This window comes from Mirounga angustirostris, unplaced genomic scaffold, assembly GCF_029215605.1.
Source record: "Mirounga angustirostris isolate CCGP_5_RB_7025 unplaced genomic scaffold, mMirAng1.0.hap1 SCAF_4, whole genome shotgun sequence".
In the NCBI taxonomy this organism is placed as follows: Eukaryota; Metazoa; Chordata; class Mammalia; order Carnivora; family Phocidae; genus Mirounga; species Mirounga angustirostris.
In genome coordinates this window covers 157,408,561-157,422,213 of record NW_026991712.1, presented here as the reverse complement: position 1 = coordinate 157,422,213, position 13,653 = coordinate 157,408,561, and the positions used below count along the sequence as shown (strand labels likewise).

The window sequence follows — 13,653 nt, the reverse complement described above, 5'->3', positions numbered from 1 at the left end:
AGCAGGGGGAGTGGGAGAGGGAGAAGCAGGCTTCCCGCCGAGCAGGGAGCCCGATGCGGGGCTCGATCCCAGGACCCTGGGATCATGACCTGAGCCGAAGGCAGACGCTTAACGACTGAGCCACCCAGGTGCCCCTAAATGAGAGGTTTTAAAACAAGAATATTTTAAAGGTTGTAGAGATTGTTGTGATGCCACTGAGGAGGCCAGGAAGCAAGGAATGTGGATTGCCACTAGAAGCTAAAAAAGGCCAGGGACGGATTCTCCCTTGAGTCTTCAGAAGGAGTGCAGCCCTGTCAACACTTGATTTTGGCCCCGTAGGGCCCATTTTTAGACTTCTGACCTCCAGGACTGTACGATAATAAATTTGTGGGATACCTGGCTGGCTCAGTTGGAGGGCCATGTGACTCTTGATCTCGGGGTTCTGAGTTCAAGCCCCACGCTGAGTGTAGAGATTATTTAAAATAATAATAATAATGATGATAATAATAAATTTGTGTTGTTTCAAGCTACAAAGTTTAAGGTAAGTTTATGGTCATCTGTTACAGCAGCAATAGGAAATAATGTATGTAACAGCAATATTTGGAAACTAATATAGGTGTCAAATTTTCTTGGGGTTAAGCATGGTAAAATAGTTGAATCAAGCAGAAGTGGGGTCCCATTCATTCTACTCCCAGCCTCCCTCACCACTTTTTTTTTTAATGAAAGATCTTGTTTATTTATTTGAGAGAGAGAGAGAGCACAGAGGGAGAAGCAAACACCCCACTGAGCAGAGAACCTGATACAGGGCTCAATCTCAGGACCCTGAGATTGTGGCCTGAGCCGAAGGCAGGCAGGCAGACGCTTAACCGACTGAGCCATCCAGGCACTCTGTCCCTTGCCACTTTAAATGAGTTCATTTTAGATACAAATATGCAAATCAGGAATGAACTCTGGCTCCTTGGATGAATGGCTGATTCTAGCATTGGGACAGGAAATATTCAAGATGAGCCTGAAGCATCTTTAAAAAAAAAAAAAGATTTATTCATTTATTTGAGAGAGAGAGAGTGCACACTTGTGCACATAAGCTCTCGAGTAGGGGGAGGGGCAGATGGAGAGAATCTTCAGGCAGACTCCAGGAAGAGCGCAGAGCCCCCACACTGAGCTCAGTCTCACAACCCAAGAGATCAAGACCTCAGCCAAAAGCAAGAGTCAGATGCTTAACCGACTGAGCCACCCAGGCGCCCTGAGCCTGAAGTATCTTGGTAGTACCAAAAAGTAATGAAGTGCTAAAAGACGAAACAAAACAAAAAACAGTAAGACAATGATGGGGATATGTCAAAGAGATACAGCAACCACCTGAAAGAGCTCCTAATGGCCGAAGCTGGAACAATTTAAGCAACAAAATAAACAAATTAGTATTGGGTTATAACCCAATGTACAGAATAAATATCCATGAGAATGCAATGTGATTCTCTCCTAAATTCTGAGCATGTGACCAGGAAAAAAAACTACATTTCCAGACAGGAACAGCAATTGAATATAAGAAGTCCGTGGGTGACACCAATGATTGAATAAATAAGTAAAAGTGAGAGAAGACAAATGTCCTGTGCAAAAAAATTCCAAGTAATTTATGTAGATGTTCTGCCCTTAAGGAGGTAGAACATAACTCCCATTGAGTGTGAGCTGCACAGAGTAACATCCTTCCAAAGAGTACAGTATGGAAAGGGAGGTAAAGTGTCATTTTACAGTAGAAAAGCCTGACAAACACTACCTCAGCCAGGTGATCAAGGTCAACATCAGTAGTAACAAGTCATATTGATAGTATGTATCCTTGATATAATGTGATGAAAAATGACATCTGTTAAAAAGAAAACCACAGACCCAAAATGGTGTCACTTAGGCCAACTCACCAAACCCAGGCTTAATACCTAACCTAACTGCAATTTCAACCTCCCCCCAGAAACGTAGTCTTAACAGTCAGTCAAGAATTTTCTGGGGCGCCTGGCTGGCTCAGTCAGTGGAGCATGCGACTCTTTGATCCTGAGGTCCTGGGTTCAAGCCCCATGCTGGGCACTGAGCTTACTTAAAACTTTTTTTTCTGGGGCACCTGGGTGGCTCAGTTGGTTGGGCGACTGCCTTCGGCTCAGGTCATGATCCTGGAGTCCCAGGATCGAGTCCCGCATCGGGCTCCCTGCTCAGCAGGGAGTCTGCTTCTCCCTCTGACCCTCACTCCTCTCATGCTCTCTCTCTCTATCTCATTCTCTCTCTCAAATAAATAAATAAAATCTTTAAAAAAAAAAAAAAACAAAAAAACCCCTTTTTTTCTGATAAGCACCAATGAGATAATCTGTCACATGGGCCTCTCCATCCTCCTCCCCATCCCCAAAGAAAGAGGAGGTAATCTGCAGGATAAGACTACCTGCTCTTCCCCCCTAAGGGAAAGAGACCTAACCTGAAACAATCTTTTCTTTCTTTTGCTAATAACTTCCTTGCCCCACCCTCCTTCCTACAAAAATCTATTTTATACAACTCCTTCAATTCCTTCCTACTTGTTAGGGTGGGATGCTGTCCAACTCATGACTCACTTAATAAAGTGAATTAGATCATCAAATTTACTCAGTTGAATTTGTTTTCTTAACAAACCTTACCTCTTGTGGTCTTCCTCCCAAAAGGCAGTAATCTGGCTGGCTCATTGGTAGAGCATGCCACTCTTGATCTTGTGGTTGTAAATTTGAGCCCCATGTTGGGTATAGAGATTACTTAAAAATAAAATCTTAAAAAAAAAATAACTGACCAATTGTCCTGAAAACTACCATGGTCACCAAAAACAAGGTTAAGTCTGTAAAAGTGTCTTTTTTTTTTTTTTTTTTTTTTTAGAGAGATAGAGCTTGAGCGGGGGCAGGGCATTGGGAGAGGGAGAGAGAGAATCTTAAGCAGACTCCATACCATAAGCACAGAGCCCAGCACAGAGCCCAACATGGAGCTCAATCTCACAACCCTGAGATCATGACCTGAGCCAAAAGAAGAGTCGGACGCTTAACCGACTGAGCCACCCAGGCACCCCTCTCCTATCTCCTATCGTTGTAGACAACTAAGGGGACATTTGGAACCTAAGCTGTGCCATCAACAAAGTACAGATCGTATATTATGAACATGAACAGTACCATAGACCAAGGAAGGCTGGGAGGTAACCAGTAACCTTTGGGCCACATTTGGGTATATCTAGAATGGCTACAACAACATAATTCTTTATGCTGGTGTTAACTACTGGTCTGTTATATTGTGTACAACCTCAGCTCTACAGGTACATGAAGAACTTTACTGTGTGAGTAGGTCTTTTTGGATAGATTTCTCTAGAGATATAATAGACAAAAGACCAAAAAAGTAAATCACAGAGAATTTTTAGATGTATCTTTTTTTTTTTTTAAGATTTTATTTGTTTATTTGACAGAGAGAGACACACCGAGAGAGGGAACACAAGCAGGCGGAGTGGGAGAGGGAGAAGCCGGCTTCCCGCGGAGCAGGGAGCAAAATGCGGGGCTCGATCCCAGATCACGACCTGAGCTGAAGGCAGACGCTTAACGACTGAGCCACCCAGGCGCCCCCTAGATGTATCTTAATAGAATTTTAGATGTAGAATATCTTTTTTTTTTTTTAAGATTTTATTTATTTATTTGAGAGAGAGAGAATGAGAGAGAGAAAGCACATGAGAGGGGAGAGGGTCAGAGGGAGAAGCAGACTCCCCGCTGAGCAGGGAGCCCGATGCGGGACTCGATCCCGGGACTCCAGGATCATGACCTGAGCCGAAGGCAGTCGCTTAACCAACTGAGCCACCCAGGCGCCCTAGATGTAGAATATCTTAATAAAATATTTAGATGTATCTTAATCTCACACCTAGATTGAAAGGAACATTTAGTGACCCCCAGGACTAAGTACTTCCCCAGGACTGTCTGTCGTGGCTACAGTGCCCAGTCATCACGCTCCTCCCGGGAAAACAAGGACAGACTTCACAGCTGTCTCTCTGGTCTTCACCAGCTTGGGCTTGTTTCCTGCTGGTAGTTGGCTCAGTTCAGTTCATTTACTCTTGGCTCCTGGTGTTTATCTATGAGTTTCTTGAATACCTAGTGATGCTTCTAATGAGACTATGGAATTATAGCATTTTATTTTATTTTTTAAAGATGTTAAGTCATCTCTACACCCACCACAGGGCTCGAACTCACAACACTGAGATCAAGAGCCCTATGCTCTACCAACTGAGCTAGCCAGGCATCCCAGAATTATAGTATTTTAGAGCTGGCTTTAGAGGTTATTTATTTAATTAATTAATTACATTTTTAAAAAAGAATGTATTTATTTGAGAAAGAGAGAGAGCACACGAGAGAGCACAAGCAGGGAGAGTGGCAGAGGGAGAGGGAGAAGCTTAACTGACTGAGACCCCCAGGCACCCCAATTAATTTTTTTTTAAAGACTTATTTATTTGGGGGCGCCTGGGTGGCTCAGTTGGTTAAGCGACTGCCTTCGGCTCAGGTCGTGATCCTGGAGTCCCGGGATCGAGTCCCACATCAGGCTCCCTGCTCAGCAGGGAGTCTGCTTCTCCCTCTGACCCTCCTCCCTCTCATGCTCTCTGTCTCTCATTCTCTCTCTCGCAAATAAATAAAATCTTAAAAAAAAAAAATGCTTTAAAAAAAAAAAGACTTATTTATTTGGGACACCTGGGTGGCTCAGTCATTAAGCATCTGCCTTTGGTTCAGGTCATGATCCCAGGGTCCTGGGATTGAGCCCCACATCGGGCTCTCTGATCAGCGGGGAGACTGCTTCTTTTTCTGCCCCATGCTCTCTCTCGCAAATAAATAAATAAAATCTTAAAAAAAAAAAGACTTATTTATTTATTTTAGAGGCGGAGGGACAGAGGGAAAGGGAGAGAGAGAAGCTCCAGCAGATTCCCTGCTGAGTGCAGAGTCTAACACGGGGCTCCATCTCCCAACCCTGAGATCACGACCTGAGCTAAAAATCAAGAGTCGGACTCTTAACTGACTGAGCCACCCAGGTGCCCCAGAGGTTATTTAATTTAAATAATGAGTTATCTAATTTAAAATTCTTCATCTTGCAGATAAGGCTAGTGAGGGTTAAGTGACTTTTCTGACATCCCATTGCTGGCTAGTTAGCAGGGCTAGCGAGGCAGGAGAAGAACTTGGGTCTCCTGATTCAGTGGGGATTTTTCCTCCTACCTGTGCTGCCTCCCACATATCCCACCTCATGTCTGCTGCGTATAGTACACTCTCTTCTACTGAACACGACTAAATTATCTGATGCGTTAGCTGGCATCAAGAATTAAAAAATAATACAATCTAAAGGCTTCAGCAAGACATGACAAAATAAATACCACACAGTGTGTTGCCCACTTCCCAGGCAAGAAGGGACAGAGTCAATGACTCTCAGTTTTCCCAAGTAATGGGTGTGACTCACGTCACCTTTGCTTTTCACTGGGGGTTCAGTTCAGGAGGTATAGGACTGCTCTCTGTTGGCAATTCAGTTTGAAAAGGAATTACTCACAGTTGTGTCACTCGCATTACTGAAATGATTTTTCTCTGCCATTTGTTCTCTTCTTGAATCTTTTCTTGAGTCGGATAGAAGCTCCTGCAGTTCACGGCGTCTCTCACACCCCATGCACTGTCTCTAGATGAGTGTCTTCTCTCTTTGATGTATTCAGGAACCACCTCAGGAGACCTCCCTTCCACACCTGCCTCTGTCATTGGCTAGAACACGTCCGATTTCGTCTTACTGAGGATAACACACAAGGGGAACAAGAAAACGTCTGAGTGGCCGATTACAAAGCACTCCTACGTCTTCTACCGAAAAAATAAAGCCCTGGGGCAGCCCTACCAATGACACAGGTTGAGAAATGTACACGTGTGCGTGACCACCTTTGATCTCACGGAGTCACCGCTCCAGGGGGTGCACCAGGTGGCAACAGTGGCCACAGCCCCCTCTTCCTACCGAAGCGATTGCCCCCTGGGACGGAAGTGGGATCTGGATATTGCTGGGGTACAGGGAGATGGCACCTCCTCCAGTTTTCTGTTGCTTCCCGTGCTGCCTGACTGCGGAGGAGCCTTTCAGGAAAAGAACTCAAGCCACATCCACACTTTCTATGTACGTATGTCTGAGGGGCTGGGGGAAAGCAAGAGGGACTCCAGATTCCTAGGAGAGCTTTCTCCACAACAGAAAGGGTGTGGGGTCATCAGCCACCTGCAGCATCAGGGCTCCAGGTCTGGTTAGTCTGGTAGTTCTGGGACCAACAGGCAGCTATTACCTAAACTTGTCAAACCCAGCCACTCGCCATCAGGGTCTTCCCTATGTTCTGGGGAGCGGGACAGGGGCAAGTTTAAGCTGCTTGTAACATGGAAAGTCCTGTACAGGGGAGAGCCGTCACAATCTGACTGCGTCTCTAGATGTGAACATGGGTTGCTCACACGTGGTGGTCGTCGGTATTGCCATGAGTTGGTTCTCACAGTTTTTTCTTAGATTTTCTTTCTTTCATTTTTTTTTTTTAAGATTTTATTTATTTATTTGACAGAGCACAAGCAGGGGGAGGGGCAGAGGGAGAGGGAGAAGCAGACTCCCCCCTGAGCAGGGAGCCCGATGCAGGACTCCATCCCAAGATCATGATCTGAGCCGAAGGCAGATGCTTAATCAACTGAGCCACCCAGGAGCTCCTAGATTTTATTTTCTATCTTGATAAGAAATGTGCCCGTTTTTAGAAAACATAGAACCCAAAATGCTTTATAATTTCCACGGTTGATGTCTGTGTGCTTTTGACAGCTCTGTCACATTCATGATGGTTTTTCATGATTTTTTGCTCTGGCCTATTGGGCGGGCATATGAGGATGTTATGGGTGGATGACAGGGTGGGTTGGGCCTGTGATCCCTGCTGCCCCCCCAGCGTTATGTTTCAGGTAGTGGCTTCTCTCTGATACACTGGCAAACAAGAGAGGGAGCTGTTCCTCTGCTTTTCAGAGGAGACCGTTGGAGCTGTGCCTTCAGCTGCCTATGGGCACTCACAGCTCCTGCAGGCATGGCTCGGGACCCTTGCAGAAATAGAAAAAGTGCTTCTTCCTCCTGGAGAACACATGCGGGTGGTTGGGTAGCTTAACGGGAGTGAACTACATTTCGTGCTAGACTTTGGTCCCCATGCATGCCCTCACTGGGTGCCCTTGTGCACTAAACAACTTACACAACTGTGCATAACTGCACAGCTCTGTGCACTGGCCCCTGTCAAATCATGGGCACATCTCCAAATAGAGGAGTGAGAGGAGGTCCAGGAAAGAAACAGAGCACAGGCATTGGCCTGAGCAGCAGAGTGGCCAACCATGGTCCATCTAAGTGGTATCAGCATAAGTGACAGGCGCTCCGAGGGAACCATGGAGCAGGGATCCATGCAGCAGGCAAGCAGTGAGCAGTGTGGAGCCTTACGTATGAGTAGAGACAGCAGAAGTATGAAATGAAGCCTGGGCCGTTTGGTGGGAACACTCGAAATATTTACCGGGGACTCTCAGGTGTTAGAAAGGAGAGTGTGGTGGTATTTCTTGTTTTGTCTGCCCTGTGGGAGTCTGGTCAGGCTGCCAATGACCGCAACCCCACTTCACAGCCACAGGGCCCAGCAACCAAGGAACCCCATAGCCTTGGCTATGATTAGCCCAGGGGTCAGCCCATCAAGTTCTTCTGGAGGATTGTTTTTTTCATTTAGAGGTAGAAGAAAAGTCATCTGGCCTTCCAGATAAAGAGTGTTAAGAATGTGAATGGCCATCTTCTCTGCAATATAGAAGAAGGTGTCTCTTTAAAAAAATTTTTTTTAAATATTTTTTTAAGATTTTATTTATTTATTTGCGAGAGAGAAAGAAAGAGGGGGGAGGGGCAGAGGGCGAAGCAGATTCTCCACTGAGCAGGGAGCCCAACGTGGGGCTTGATCCCAGGACCCTGGGATCATGACCCGAGCCGAAGGCAGACACCCAACCAACTGAGCTACCCAGTGCCCTAGAGGAAGGTATCTCTTGTAGAAGAGAATGGGGTCAATGTAAGAAAGAAGCAGAGCAAGAGTGAGAAAAAGGAAGGGAAAGGAATTGAAAGAGTGAGAAAGACCAATTCAGAAAATGTATTTTTAGTCCCCTAGATCTAGCTGTAACTGAAGTCCACTCCTAGACTTTCAGGGTTATAAGCTGCCAGCACATTCCCTTTTTGCTTATGTTAGTTGAACGAATTTCTGTCATTTATAAATGAATGGCTTCTAATGAATACAGGCAGGGAAACTTGGAAGGGTTCTGAGCACCTGAGCTATGCAGGTGAAACCTATCTATCTCTAACTCTTAAGTGACCTTTTAGAGTTGGGAGCCTTCAGTTCATTACAAACTGCCAATGCATCTTCATCTCGAGAACGCTAGAGTTAACTGCCTCTCTGTTCCCTGGATATTGCCGAAGTCTTTGGATGATTTCACCACATTCCTGACTTTTTATGGTTAAATCCCCTTGCTTCTAACCCATTGCTTTGGTATACAAAAGGATAGATTATGTGGCTGACCAAATCATCCATCTGAACTGGGAATTCTGCCTCACTGAACAGTTACTAAAGTTCTACCAAAAGAGAGACATATTTATTCCTAAGATTTTACTGGTAAATCCTTTTGTAAAATAAAACATGTTTGCAAAATGAGTAACCTGCTCAGTACACTGGTTTTGCATACTCAAATGTTTATATTTTAAGCTACAGATATATATTTTTCAAAATATCTATTTTATAATGTACATTATTTATTATATATATTATAAATATATTTTATATATTATATTTTATAATGCACATTATTTTATAATGTACATTGTTTTATAATTATGTATGTACATTATGAAATAAATTTAAAAATATATACACAAACACTTGTATTTCTTCATCCAAAGAAAGTCTATATAAAGAAAAAGTATATATCATTTTGTGCCAGTGATATGCCACAAAGCTAAGAATCCACTCCTATGTTGGACTAGTTCACTTCAAACAGAAGGTACCAACAATACTTATTAATTCTTACATGGGCAGATTCTTTCACAGATCAGGCGTGATAGAACTTTAGCAGGATGACCAGTGATGAAGGAAAAATGGCCAGAGCCCACTAAGAGCAGAACTGGGGAAAACTGACCTAACTAAAGGGTCATTTGTCAATGTCCCAAGATTAAAAATATGCCAGGACTAGTTCCAGCTGGTTTCAGTATCAAGGAGATGCATAGTAGGTGAAGCCTAGCAACCGAGGGGTCCAAGATCAATGGCAGCAAATGGCAGTCATACCCTGGTTCGAGGTTGGCAGTCAGCCCCTAGGAGGTAACAAGAATAGGTCTTGGGCTCCCCAGAAGCAGGAATGCAAAAAGCTAAGAAGAGGATCAGGGGGCGCCTGGGTGGCTCAGTCGTTAAGCGTCTGCCTTCGGCTCAGGTCATGATCCCAGGGTCCTGGGGTCGGGCCCCACGTCGGGCTCCCTGCTCAGCAGGGAGTCTGCTTCTCCCTCTCCCACTCCCCCTGCTTGTGTTCCTTCTCTCGCTGTCTGTCAAATAAATAAATAAATAAACGTGAGCATCAGACTAGAATACATTTCAGAAGGGGTGTGTGTGTGTGTCACAGTCAGAGACTGATAGAGCTCATGGTGCCATAGATGTCATTTAAAAAAAAAATAAGAAAGAAGAGGATCAGGAGTTTAGACTAGCAGGGGTTTCAGGCTAGTCCTTTTGTCCAAATAGGAAGAAGAATGTGCACTTATCCAGCCTGGCCATTACGGATGAAAGCTATAACTCAGTGGGCATGCCTGGGGGTCAGGCGATGGTGCAACTTACTTTACTCACTGGCAGGCAAAAGGAATTCAGCTCGACTTAGGTAGTAAGGATACAGAAAAGACTGAGACATAGCATAATTGCTCTCAAATTGCTTAAAATCTAGATGGAGACAGAGCCTAAAGAGATGATTTAAAATATGTGCAGATACTGAAGGACTTTGACAAGTGCCGAAGGAGAGGAATGCATAGTGTGTTGTGGGAACACAAAGAAAGGTCACTGACCCTAAACAAAGGTTGAGGCAGACTTCCTGGAGAAGATGCTAGTTGAGCTGATTCTAGCAGGCAAAGAAAAGTGAGAAAAATTTACCATGAACAGTCATGGAGGTGGGACACAGAAAAGCACAATCAGGGCATTTCAAGAGACTGGATATTACTAGAGTGGCAAGAGTCTCTTATGCCATGCTAAGATGTTTATCCCACATGGCGGTAGGGAGGTTTGGTGGGAGCTATTTGTCATCCTCGTGTCCATTTCTCCTCTTCCTTCTAGTAATTGAGTTTTCCCCACATTGAGTTTTAGCTGAGCATATACCTCCCCAGTTAGGAAGTACAGTCTCCAGCCTCCCTTGTAGTAGATGCGACTATGGGACCAAGTTCTTGGGGTGTGAATGGAAGTTAGGAGTATAATGTTCATGTTACAGCATTCAAGGGAAGCCACTCGTTCTCCACTTTCTTTTTCCTCTCTTTCTCCTTCTAGGGGTCTGGAACACAGATGTGGCCAAGAGAGCCAACCTCAGACATGCCAACAATGACCATGCCCTGGGGTAGGTGGTGCACTAAAGATGGAAGGAACCTGGGTCCTGGGGTAAACCCGTGAGCTACCTCCTCATCCCAGACATCCTCTTTACTGGACTACTGAAGGAGAGAGAAATACATTTCTTGTTGAGTCACAGTCTTTGGGGGCTCTTATTGCAGCATAGCGGGTACCTTAACGTGAGACGGAAGGAAAGATGGTGTTAGGTTTTCTTTCTTTTTTTTTTTTAAAGATTTTATTTATTTATTTGAGAGAGAGAATGAGAGACAGAGAGCACGAGAGGGAAGAGGGCAGAGGGAGAAGCAGACCCCCCGCTGAGCAGGGAGCCTGATGCGGGACTCGATCCCGGGACTCCAGGATCATGACCTGAGCCGAAGGCAGTCGCTTAACCAACTGAGCCACCCAGGCGCCCGGTGTTAGGTTTTCTAAGAGAATTCCCGACTCGGTCAGCAATGGCTAAGGAGCTGGGAAAGGCTGAGAAAACACGGTCTGTCTTTAATGATGAGAGCTGAACGGGGCTGGGGCTGGCAGACAGCGAGATAAGCAATCATGCAGTCTTGTCGCAAGAGAGGGAAGGCCCCTTGAGAACTATAGACTTCTACCTGGCTCTGAGAGCCAAGTTCATCCAGGACAGCAGCCAGCAAGCAACCTCCTGAATGTCTTCTTTGTACTCTGCCTTGCAAAGCCAGGTGCGCTGTCAGCTTCAAAAGCCGACTCCAACAAGCTTCGCCTGAAGACTTCGAGGACAAACCCGACTCAGTCATTTTGTGTTAATTATGTTTGCAGAAGAAAAATATTATTTATAATCGCCTTCTATTTCCCAAAGAGGATGGGTTCTCTAATTGGAAGAACTTCTGTTTTGCTAAACATGGTGATTTGCCGGGCGCAGGTTTGGAAAGTAGAAACTAGAATAAAAGGCATTCCTCTCAGTAATGAAGGGTTGAGGAATCTGCATAGGGCTGGGGGTGGTGGTGGTGAAGAGCAGCAAGGCTGGAGGCTGGGGTAGGGGATGCGAAAAGACCCCTGTGGCAGAAGCAGAGAGAAAGTACTCTGGAGAAGAGGTATGTCATGGGGGTCTTCAGTTGCAACAGCCTACGTGATGTGAATCATGTCTCCCCTTCAGCAAATTCTGTCTTGTTCACTAAGATATTGGTCTGAGGAGGCATAAGGGGTGTGAGTTTGAGTGAGAGGATGAGGGAAATGCTGACATCTGGATTACATACAGCATAGAGAGAAGAAACTAGAACACAGAAAGTGAGAGTCAATGCCAGTGATTAACGGTTCTAGAATTTCAGATACTTTCTGTTAGTCATTAATTCTGTAATTTGCAATTATGTGTCCTGGACTGTCTTAATCTGAGTTACCATTCACCCAATAATGACCCAGTGCCCATTACTGGAATACTTACTCATCACTAGCACATATTAATCAATTATGAAAATTCAGAAACAAAGAGCTTTCTTCTAGCTGAGGGTAGGGTGAATTTAAAGAAGGCAACATGATAGGAGTTGCATTTGAGCTGGGCCTTGAAGAATGGATAGGAATTGGTCATGCAAAGGCTTTTCAGAGGAAGGGAACAGCATGGACGATCCGACCAAAGGCAAAGTCACACATTTTTTTCAATATATATTTACCAGTGTCCACTGTGTACCAGGCGCTATGCGATATGCGAGGTCCCAGGGATGTGAAGATGAATTTGGCTTCATAGGCTTCTGTTAATATATCCTGCTATTTTTCTATTCATTTTGCTATTGGTTTTGCACATCTATCAGGTCTTTTTGGCCACATTTCTGCCTGGCTAGTTTTTCTTTCTTGAATTCTTGTGTGTGTGATGCTTCTTTTGCTCCCTAATGCATTTTAACCTGCCATTGATGACCATTTCTCTAATTTATTGAGGTCAATTGAATTTTGATCTTCTATATACTTGGCACATCCATCTGCTTGGGGTCATATGTAATATTTATGAAGACTATCACTTTCTTTCCACTGTCCAGACCCACATCTCAATACCCTTTTGTGCCAATATATACTGAAGGTTAGAAGTAAGACAAGAAATAGAGCCCCAGAATCCCAGGTTACAAGACCTAGTATACTTGACCCTTGAACAACAGACTTGAACTGTGTGCATCTACTTATACATGGATTTGTTTCAATAAATATAGTATAGTACTAAGTGTATTTTTTCTCTTTTGATTTTTTTTTTTCAAGTTGGCTTGAACATGAGGCTTGAACTCACGACCCTGAGATCAAGACCTGAGCTGAGATCAAGAGTCAGACTCCTAACCGACTGAGCCACCCAGGCTCCCTTTCCTCTTGATTTTCTCAATAACGCCTTCTTTTCTCTAGCTTACTTTATAGTAGAATGCTGTATAAAATACGTGTAACACAAAATACGTGTTGTTTATGTTATCAGTAAGGCTTCTGGTCAACAGAAGGCTATTAGTAAAGTTTTTTTTTTTTTTTTTAAGATTTAATTTATTTATTTGAGACAGAGAGAATGAGATACAGAGAGCGTGAGAGGGAGGAGCATCAGAGGGAGAAGCAGACTCCCCGCCGAGCAGGGAACCCGATGCGGGACTCGATCCCGGGACTCCAGGATCATGACCTGAGCCGAAGGCAGTCGCTTAACCAACTGAGCCACCCAGGCGCCCCAGTAAAGTTTTTTTTTAAGATTGTATTTATTTTTTGACAGAGAGAGAGACAGAGAGGGAACACAAGCAGGGGGAGTGGGAGAGGGAGAAGGAGGCTCCCCGCTGAGCAGGGAGCCCGATGCGGGGCTCGATCCCAGGACCCTTGGATCATGACCTGAGCCGAAGGCAGATGCCTAATGACTGAGCCACCCAGGTGCCCCAGTAGTTAAGTTTTTAGGGAGTCAAAAGTTATACATGGATTTTTGACTGTGCAAGGGGTCATCTCTAACCCCCATGTTATTCAAAGGCCAACTGTGTATCTGTAATTGACCTCAGTTTTGTCAACTGAAATTGCAATGATGTCTCTTAATGACAGTCATCACTGTTATCAACAGATACCAGAGTACCTACTACAGGTAGAAACAA

The 13,653-nt window shown here is 44.6% G+C and overlaps 1 long non-coding RNA gene across 1 annotated transcript in view; it reads left to right on the top strand.

Annotated features, from left to right (window-relative positions):
• Positions 1-13,256, top strand: part of LOC129046467 (uncharacterized) — a 50,360-nt gene extending 37,104 nt beyond the window's left edge. Inside the window, exons 3-4 of the long non-coding RNA XR_010410963.1 lie at positions 5,690-6,129; positions 10,541-13,256. This is a non-coding gene — a long non-coding RNA (uncharacterized LOC129046467). The remainder of the gene's footprint in view (positions 1-5,689; positions 6,130-10,540) is intronic.
• The last annotated feature ends 397 nt before the right edge of the window (positions 13,257-13,653 follow it).